This window comes from Quercus lobata, chromosome 2 (genome assembly GCF_001633185.2).
Source record: "Quercus lobata isolate SW786 chromosome 2, ValleyOak3.0 Primary Assembly, whole genome shotgun sequence".
Taxonomy (NCBI): domain Eukaryota; kingdom Viridiplantae; phylum Streptophyta; class Magnoliopsida; order Fagales; family Fagaceae; genus Quercus; species Quercus lobata.
The window spans coordinates 49,939,930-49,948,106 of NC_044905.1; the positions used below are offsets into that span (position 1 = coordinate 49,939,930).

At 35.3% G+C, this 8,177-nt stretch overlaps 1 long non-coding RNA gene across 1 annotated transcript; it reads right to left on the minus strand.

Moving 5' to 3' along the window:
• Positions 1 to 295: 295 nt before the first annotated feature.
• LOC115977989 lies at positions 296 to 3,959 on the minus strand. The gene is made up of 2 exons (XR_004088617.1): positions 3,513 to 3,959; positions 296 to 526 (listed from the first exon to the last, which is right to left on the minus strand). It is a non-coding gene; the product is annotated as an uncharacterized LOC115977989 (long non-coding RNA).
• Between the last annotated feature and the right edge of the window lie 4,218 nt (positions 3,960 to 8,177).

Here is an 8,177-nt window from a genome sequence, read left to right on the forward strand (position 1 = left end):
TCAAAATTTATTAAAAAAAAAAAAAGCCAAAACGATGTCATTTTGGCTTAATTAATGACATCCCCTAACTGAGTTCTAACGGAGTCCTGCATTGACAAAAATTGAAAATTAAAAAACTGAAATGACAAAACTGAAAGTTAGAGGATTGAAATGAAAAAGACTGAAAGTTAGAAGGTCAGTTTTGCATTTTTGCCTTTTAAAAATGAGTGATTGGCTCTTACTGCCCACTACCTAATAATTTTCCATATATATCATGCCTAAATGATAAATAAAGATATTGAAGACTATTAATTTATAAAAAAAGTAAGACAATTATTCCATCCAACAATAAAGATTACATGCTGGTAGTCTTGTAGGCCATACTGACAAACATAAAGAACAAGTGAGAATAGATAGAATGGTAAATTTATTTTATATCCTCTATGACGTGTTACAATATATATGCATATTGAAGTAATGCTAAATCGCTAATAAGGATGTGGAGGGTGAGGGTGATGGTGAGGGTGAGGTCCAGGTGGTGGAGGACCTGACGGTCTTGGTGGTGGTGGGGGATGAGCAAATGGAGGTGGTGGACCGTGTGGACCTGGTGGTGGTGGGGGATGAGCGAATGGAGGTGGTGGACCGTGTGGACCTGGTGGTGGTGGGGGATGAGCGAATGGAGGTGGTGGACCGTGTGGACCTGGTGGTGGTGGATGATGAGCAAATCCAGGAGGTGGTGGCCCTGGCGGTCCTGGTGGAGGTGGTGGCGCAAAAGGATCCGGTGGTGGTGGACCTGGTGGTGGAGGGTGCCTGTGGTGACTCATTCTCTTGAAGCTCCTACACAAACGTGACAGAAAGATTTAAGTACATGTACATTGCACAATTGGAAGTTTTGTAAGTTGTTAGGCTCTATAACTATCTTCATATTGGATTTCATTAATTGGCTAGACCTGGAGAGTTTTTTTTTTTTTTTTTGGTCTCTTAGGGTACGTTTGGTACACTATAATGATTATTACAAGGGAATAGGAATAAGTATTACAAGAAATTTATTAAGTTGGAATGTAATAAGTATTACCATTCATTAGTTTGGTGACCATTTAGGAATAGAATCCTGAATATGCATCCATAATTTAGTAGAGTACAAAAAGAAGGTGTAATTAAATCATTTTTAAGTCAAATTTCCTAAAATACACTTATTTTAGGGTATTCAAAATAGAGCTAATAATTAACAAGGAAAAATTATTTTCTTTCCTTTTGAAGATGTGGCAACTAATGGTTTTTTAGAATTAAAAAAAAAAAAAAGTTATTACATAAGGTAAAATAATAGATATTCAGTACTTTTGATAAGGAATAGTTATTCCTTATTTTGAAGAATAGATATTCATAAAAAATAACTATTCATTGTAATAAAAACATAACCAAACAACCGAATAGTTATGCCATAAGACTATCTATTATATTATAGTATCTATTACAATCTACCAAATATGCCTTTAAGGATTTCTATTCGTATTCCCATCTTGTCTTTGTGTATGTGCATTATGATTTATTATTCTATTGTGTTGTTATTGTGCTTGCAATTTAAATTGAATTAGTTAATCACTTGGTTGAGTTAATTTGGATTAAAATTAGTAGTAAGCCATTTTAAGGGTCTAAATGTGAACTTTCATGTTCAAACCCTAAAAGAGATTTTCACGTCAGAGTTTTCTTTCATAACCATATTGTTGTGTTCAATATTTTTCGTTCTATTTAATGCAATATTGGTTATATGCAATGCTGTTAATCAAAATCCAATCCAAGAGCAAAATCGATTATGTAATGTAATAAAACTTAACAAAAATTATAGCCCTCAGAATGTTTGGATTTGAGTTTAGAAGATTAAGATTAGTTTTAAAAATGTAGATAAAACTAGGTGACTACACAAGATAAAACACATTCATCTAACCACCCAAGTAATAGCTCAATGGTTTAACTATTTAAGACCGTGGAAATGAATTTCTATATGACCCCCGTTTCAGTATTATTGGCACAATATATATATATATATATATATATATATATATTTTTTTTAAAATTTAAATTTCTAGTTTCTATAATTCCAAGAGAGCCCTTTGATATCATATATATATATATATATATATCGATTGTACCATAGATGACAACAATACTCAATAATTTCCCCTAACATAGTTTACAATTTTCATTGTATTGTACTCAGAGCAACTCTTTCTCCAAATCTAAAAAAAAAAGAAAAAAAGGTGCTCGATTGAAATCCCATTTTAACTAAGGATTCATGCGGTTCCAACAAAAGAAGAACAAGGAATGGAAAGCTCTCCTTCCAACTCTTATGACCTAAAGAATGCTAATTTTAAAAAGGCAAAAATGTAAAATTGACCCTCTAACATTCAGTTTTTTTCATTTCATTCCTCTAACTTTCAATTTTTGTCATTTTAGTTCTTTAACTTTCAATTTTTGTCAACGTAGGACTCCGTTAAAACTCAGTTAGGAGCTGCAATTAATTAAGCCAAAACGACGTTGTTTTGGCTGTTTTTTTTTTTTTTTTAATAATAAATTTTGGAATTTAAAGAAAAAAAATCTGTAAAAGATAAGAAAAAAAAAGAAAAAAACCCAAACCCAAAAACTAAATGAATAAACATAATAGCAAATCAATCAATCTGCAGATGAAAAGAAAGGTAAGATGAAGATGAAGATGATGATAATTACCTAAGAAGAAGAAGAAGAAGAGTCGAAGGAAAGGGAGGCAGAATGGACGGAGAGATCGGCGGCATTGAGGAAGATGAAGGTGGTATCGGTGGTGATGTGGAGGTGGATGGCGACGGAGCCGGCGAAGTTGCAGGCGGTGACTATTATGCTTATTCGTTTAGGCTTTCTTCTGGTATAAGTGCTTTTGTTTAAAAGAAATCTTGATCTGTCCTTCTTTTTTTTTTTCTTTTTTTTTTTGACAGATTTTTTTTTTCTTTAAATTCCAAAATTTATTTAAAAAAAAAAGCCAAAATGATGTCGTTTTGGCTTAATTAATAGTAGCCCCTAACTGAGTTCTAACAGAGTCCTGCATTGACAAAAATTGAAAATTAAAAAACTGAAATGACAAAACTGAGAGTTAGAGAACTGAAATAAAAAAGACTGAAAGTTAGAAGATCAGTTTTGTATTTTTGCATTTTAAAAATGAGTGATTGGCTCTTACTGCCCACTGCCTAATAATTTTCCATATATATCATGCCTAAATGATAAATAAAGATACTGAAGACTATTAATTTATAAAAAAGGAAGAGAATTATTCCATCCAACAATAAAGATTACATGCTGGTAGTCTTGTAGGCCATACTGACAAACATAAAGACCAAGTGAGAATAGATAGAATGGTAAATTTATTTTATATCCTCTATGACGTGTTACAATATATATGCATATTGAAGTAATGCTAAATCGCTAATAAGGATGTGGAGGGTGAGGGTGATGGTGAGGGTGAGGTCCAGGTGGTGGAGGACCTGGCGGTCCTGGTGGAGGAGGACCTGGCGGTCCTGGTGGTGGTGGGGGATGAGCAAATGGAGGTGGTGGACCGTGTGGACCTGGTGGACCTGGTGGTGGTGGGGGATGAGCGAATGGAGGTGGTGGACCGTGTGGACCTGGTGGTGGTGGATGATGAGCAAATCCAGGAGGTGGTGGCCCTGGCGGTCCTGGTGGAGGTGGCGGCGCAAAAGGATCCGGTGGTGGTGGACCTGGTGGTGGAGGGTGCCTGTGGTGACTCATTCTGTTGAAGCTCCTACACAAACGTGACAGAAAGATTTGGGTAGTGTTTGGTGTGAAGGGCAGGATTGGATTATAAAGTAATTTATGGAACGTGGAAGGTTGTAGAAATGGTCTCAGACACAGACCAGTAGTTGGAGATTAGACTTGTGGTTGGAAAACACTTCTGCTAAACATGCTACATTATGAATTTTGTGGTACATCCAAACGTGTGATTTTCCATTAGGTAGATGTGCTATGAAGTGGAGATACAAATCCTTCCATGCCAAGTAATCTATTATTTTTGCCACATGTTTTGTGATGAGACCCAACATGTGGACATCCTGTTTTGAATGAATTCAATATCTTAATAACAAGTTTTTTTTTTTTTGGTCAACAGATTCTTACTTGTGAAGGAATTGAGAAATCCATCATCAAGTAAATATGTCTCTATTAAGTTGGTCGGCATAACCCATGGAAATGACTGGTTTGTGAAGTTGGATTGCAAGAGTTAAATAGTACGAACTAAGCAAATCATGAAGGCCCAAGATGTGGTAGGCCCAATCCTACTGGCAGAGACCAAAATTGCAACCATCAATACAGTGCCTAATATAGTTGGTTTGTTAGAGCATCCAAATTAGTGGGTGTAAAAATGTGTATGATATAAAAGATGTCAAAATTTACACAATTTTTCTTCAAAACTACCTACATTAGTGGGTGTAAAAATGTGTATATTTGCACATTTGTTATAGTAACTATGTAAATATACATGGTTACTATAGCTATGTATAACAATATTTTATTATTTTTTTTCTCTTTCACCATTCATATTCTCTCTCTTTCCCAACGGATGCAGTAACCCAACAAAAGAAACACAGCATCCCAACGAACACAACAATCCAGCAAAAGAAGAATAAAAGAAGAGGAGGAGAAACACCCAACCACCAACCCAGCGCCACCCAACCCCCACCACTGCAGCCTATTTCAACAGTTGATAACCCATCACAAAATTGACCTAAAATCAATAGAAAATCAAACTAAACAATTAGAAAACCCAACTCAAAATCAAGCCAAACCCACCAGATCTGCCGTCGTTGTTGCCACCGGATCTGCCTTGATGTTGCCGCCTCGGATCTGCTTTGTTGCTGCCCAAATCTGCTTGCTTCCACCTTCGGATTTTCTACCATGTGTGACTTTTGGGTTTGATATATGAGAGAGGAAGAGAGTTCAGAGAGTATCAGACCTTTTGGTTTGAGACATAAGAGAGGAAGAGAGTTAAGGGAGTCCTAGAGAGAGAGAGAGAGAGAGAGAGAGAGAGAGAGAGAGAGAGAGAGAGAGAGAGAGAGAGAGAGGAGAGAGAGGAGAGAGAGAGAGAGAGAGAGAGAGAGAGAGAGAGAGAGAGAGAGAGAGAGAGAGAGAGAGATGAGGTTAAGATGAAAAAGATATTAATAAAACAATAATAAAAAATATTATTTAAATAAAAAAGATTGTAAAATAGATGAAATGATGTGGGTGTTTTGAAAAAGTGGTAGTGTAAAATAGAAAAAATAGGTTCTTAGTGTAAAAATTTGGCCGAACTGATGCAATTGCTCTTAAAGATGCTAAGCATGGTCAATCTTTTTCTATAATTTGCTTGCCCAACTCACCAAAAATTTTTTGGGCTACTGATTTCCAATTAAGTAGTTTCCTTGCGCAAAGTAACATGTATACAAGTGAGACTCTTTAGGTATTAAATCTCTTCTTTTCTTATAAGTATATGTTTGGCATTAGCTTAAGTGTTAAAAAGTGTTTTAGTGAAAAATATAATGATTTATAAGAAATGAGTCAACTAATACTATATGAAAATTATTAATACAATTTCTCATTTAACCTTTTTAGTTTTATGATAAATAAGTTCTTAACATTATTATTTTTGGTTTTTAATTAGATATTATTCTATCATATAAGAGTATATAAATTTCAATAAGAAATGGTAATAAAAATTTGAAAATTTAAAAACTTTCACTTATGCAAAAATTTGAATGAATAATAATTAGACACTTGTACTATCTATATAATATACTTATAGCCTTATTCTCATTTATGAGATCACTTTTGCTTCATAAAAATTCAAACATCTTAAATATTATAATTTAAAAGATCTAGCACTTTTAAGGTATATATGCTTTTGTTCTTTATATTTAGAGTTTTTTTTTTTTTCTTCATTTTAACCCTTTACATTTTAAAATTTTCATTTTAGCCCTTCATGTTTGAATTCATTTTCATATTGACATTTTATGTTTCAAAATTTTCATTTTCATGTTTGATTCAGTATTTTGTTTGACATTTTTTATTTCAAAATTTTCATTTTTATGAAGGATCAAAATGAACATAAAAGGCCAAATAAAAAACCAAATCAAACATGAAGCCAAAAAAAAATAAAAAATAAAAAATAAAAAATAAAAAATAAAATGTAAAGAGCCAAAATAAAAAGAACCCCAAACTTTATGTATTAAATGTGCACTTTAACCTCCTCTTTAATTAACCAAGCTGACTTGCTATTTGAAATGATTTGATTTTGTGAACTCCCATGGCCTTCAAATCTTTGGACTTGCATTGCTCATCACCCTCCTTAGTTGGTTGCTTTTGTTCATAGCTATGACTAACCAAAGACAAGGATTTAAGTTTCATTATCATGTTTGTAATCATTTTCTTTTGACCAACTAGTAGATAGTTAGAGTATCCCTTTCCAATTCTCCAAACATCATAACCATCGTTTCTCCATGTCTAGCTCTGTTTTGATGCTCATTCTTGACAAAGGGCCTAACAACAAAAGAAGCCCAACAATAGAGAAGATGAGAAGGAAATGAGGGGCAAAATGGTAAAGAAATAAGGAAACAAGCTTAGTGGGCTGAAACAACAGGATTGATGGCTAGCAAGCCTATGAAAATAAAAAGAGGTAAAGAAGGAGTAAATGGGCTGTGGAAGCTCAAGGAAAGAAGTAGTAAGTCCATGAGAGTAATTAGAGGTAAAAAAGAAGTAAATGGGCTGGGAAAGCCCATGGAATGAATTGGTAAACTCAATGGGCTAGCTTAAAGGCCAATAAGCCCAAAAGGGTAATAAGAGGTAAAGATGTAGTAAAAGGACAGAGGAAGTCCAAGGAATTTAGCAACAAGCCTATAGAAATAAAAAGAGGTAAAGAAGAAGTAAATGAACTGAGGAAGTCCAAGGATTAAAGTGGTAAAAAGGGTTGACATGGCAAAAATATTGGCTAACAAGCCCAAAAGAGGTAAAGACTTGGAAAGTGGGCCAAGGAAGCCTTAAGCGAAGGATTGATGAAGAAATGGGTTGATACGGCAGGAACATTAGCCCGCAAGCCCACAGGACAATAAGAAATAAAAAGAAAGACAAAACTGTAGCAGACACAATGAAGTGATATGACAGGATTAGTGGCTAAAAACACCCATGGCCATAAAGAAGAAAGCATGAGCTCAACAGGAAGATGAAGGCTTTCACTTGAGTGATACCCAGCCCAAGAAGGGATGAAGGGAAGGAAATATGAGCCCAAAAGCCCATGCATCTTTCACGTCATAAAGGATAAACATCAATTAGTACAAGTAGCAGAATGAGACAATACAAGGGCAGCAGAAATAGTGTGAAGGATAGAAAGAAACAAATTCAGACAAAGTGGAGCATGCACAAAGTGCCAGGGCACCACCTACTTATACCCAGCCAATACATGGGAGGTGGCCTACAGGTCAAGGTATTCAAAGGGTGTAGTTTGGCAGTGGGGAGAAAAGGGTGTCTATTTTTGGGTTCCCGCTCAAGCTTCTTTGGGAAAAATGTCCTACTGGGATGGAATTTCACCTAAAAGAGATAAGTATGGGTTAGGACCACTTGATACATGCCATAGAGGTAGGTGAATGAGGTAGCTTAATCCTTATCCCCACATGGGTAAACTAAGAACAGAGAGGGGTAAGAAACAAGACAAATAATTTTGTTTGGGAATGGAGAGTGGTGCAACCAACACACTTTGAGCAAAGTTAGTGGCTAGGCAGCCGATAGGCTAGTGGGCAATCTTGGAGGGATACTCATAAGGAGCCAAAAACGGTTGAAGGACAAAAGGGTAAATCCCACAATGGCAAATGGTATAAAAAGGGGTAGCCATGAACAGTAAAGGGGCAACGGAAGTGGTAGAAAATAAGGAATAGTAAACAAAGAAATACATGGAAGAACCAAAGAAAAGAAAGAAAGATTGGAAAGAAAGCCAGAGAGAGAGAAAGAAAATAGTAGGAATAGAGGCATACATCAATAGACCACATTTTCTCTCCCTCTTAATAGACTCACTCTCTGAAGATTGAAAATCAAAACTCAAACCATTTAGGCAATTTTTCCAAAGTTTGTAACTTTTATGGTAGGAGCCTTTCTTGAGGTTACCCGTGTTGGAAATTGGTTCCCTTCTTGGGTCTGCT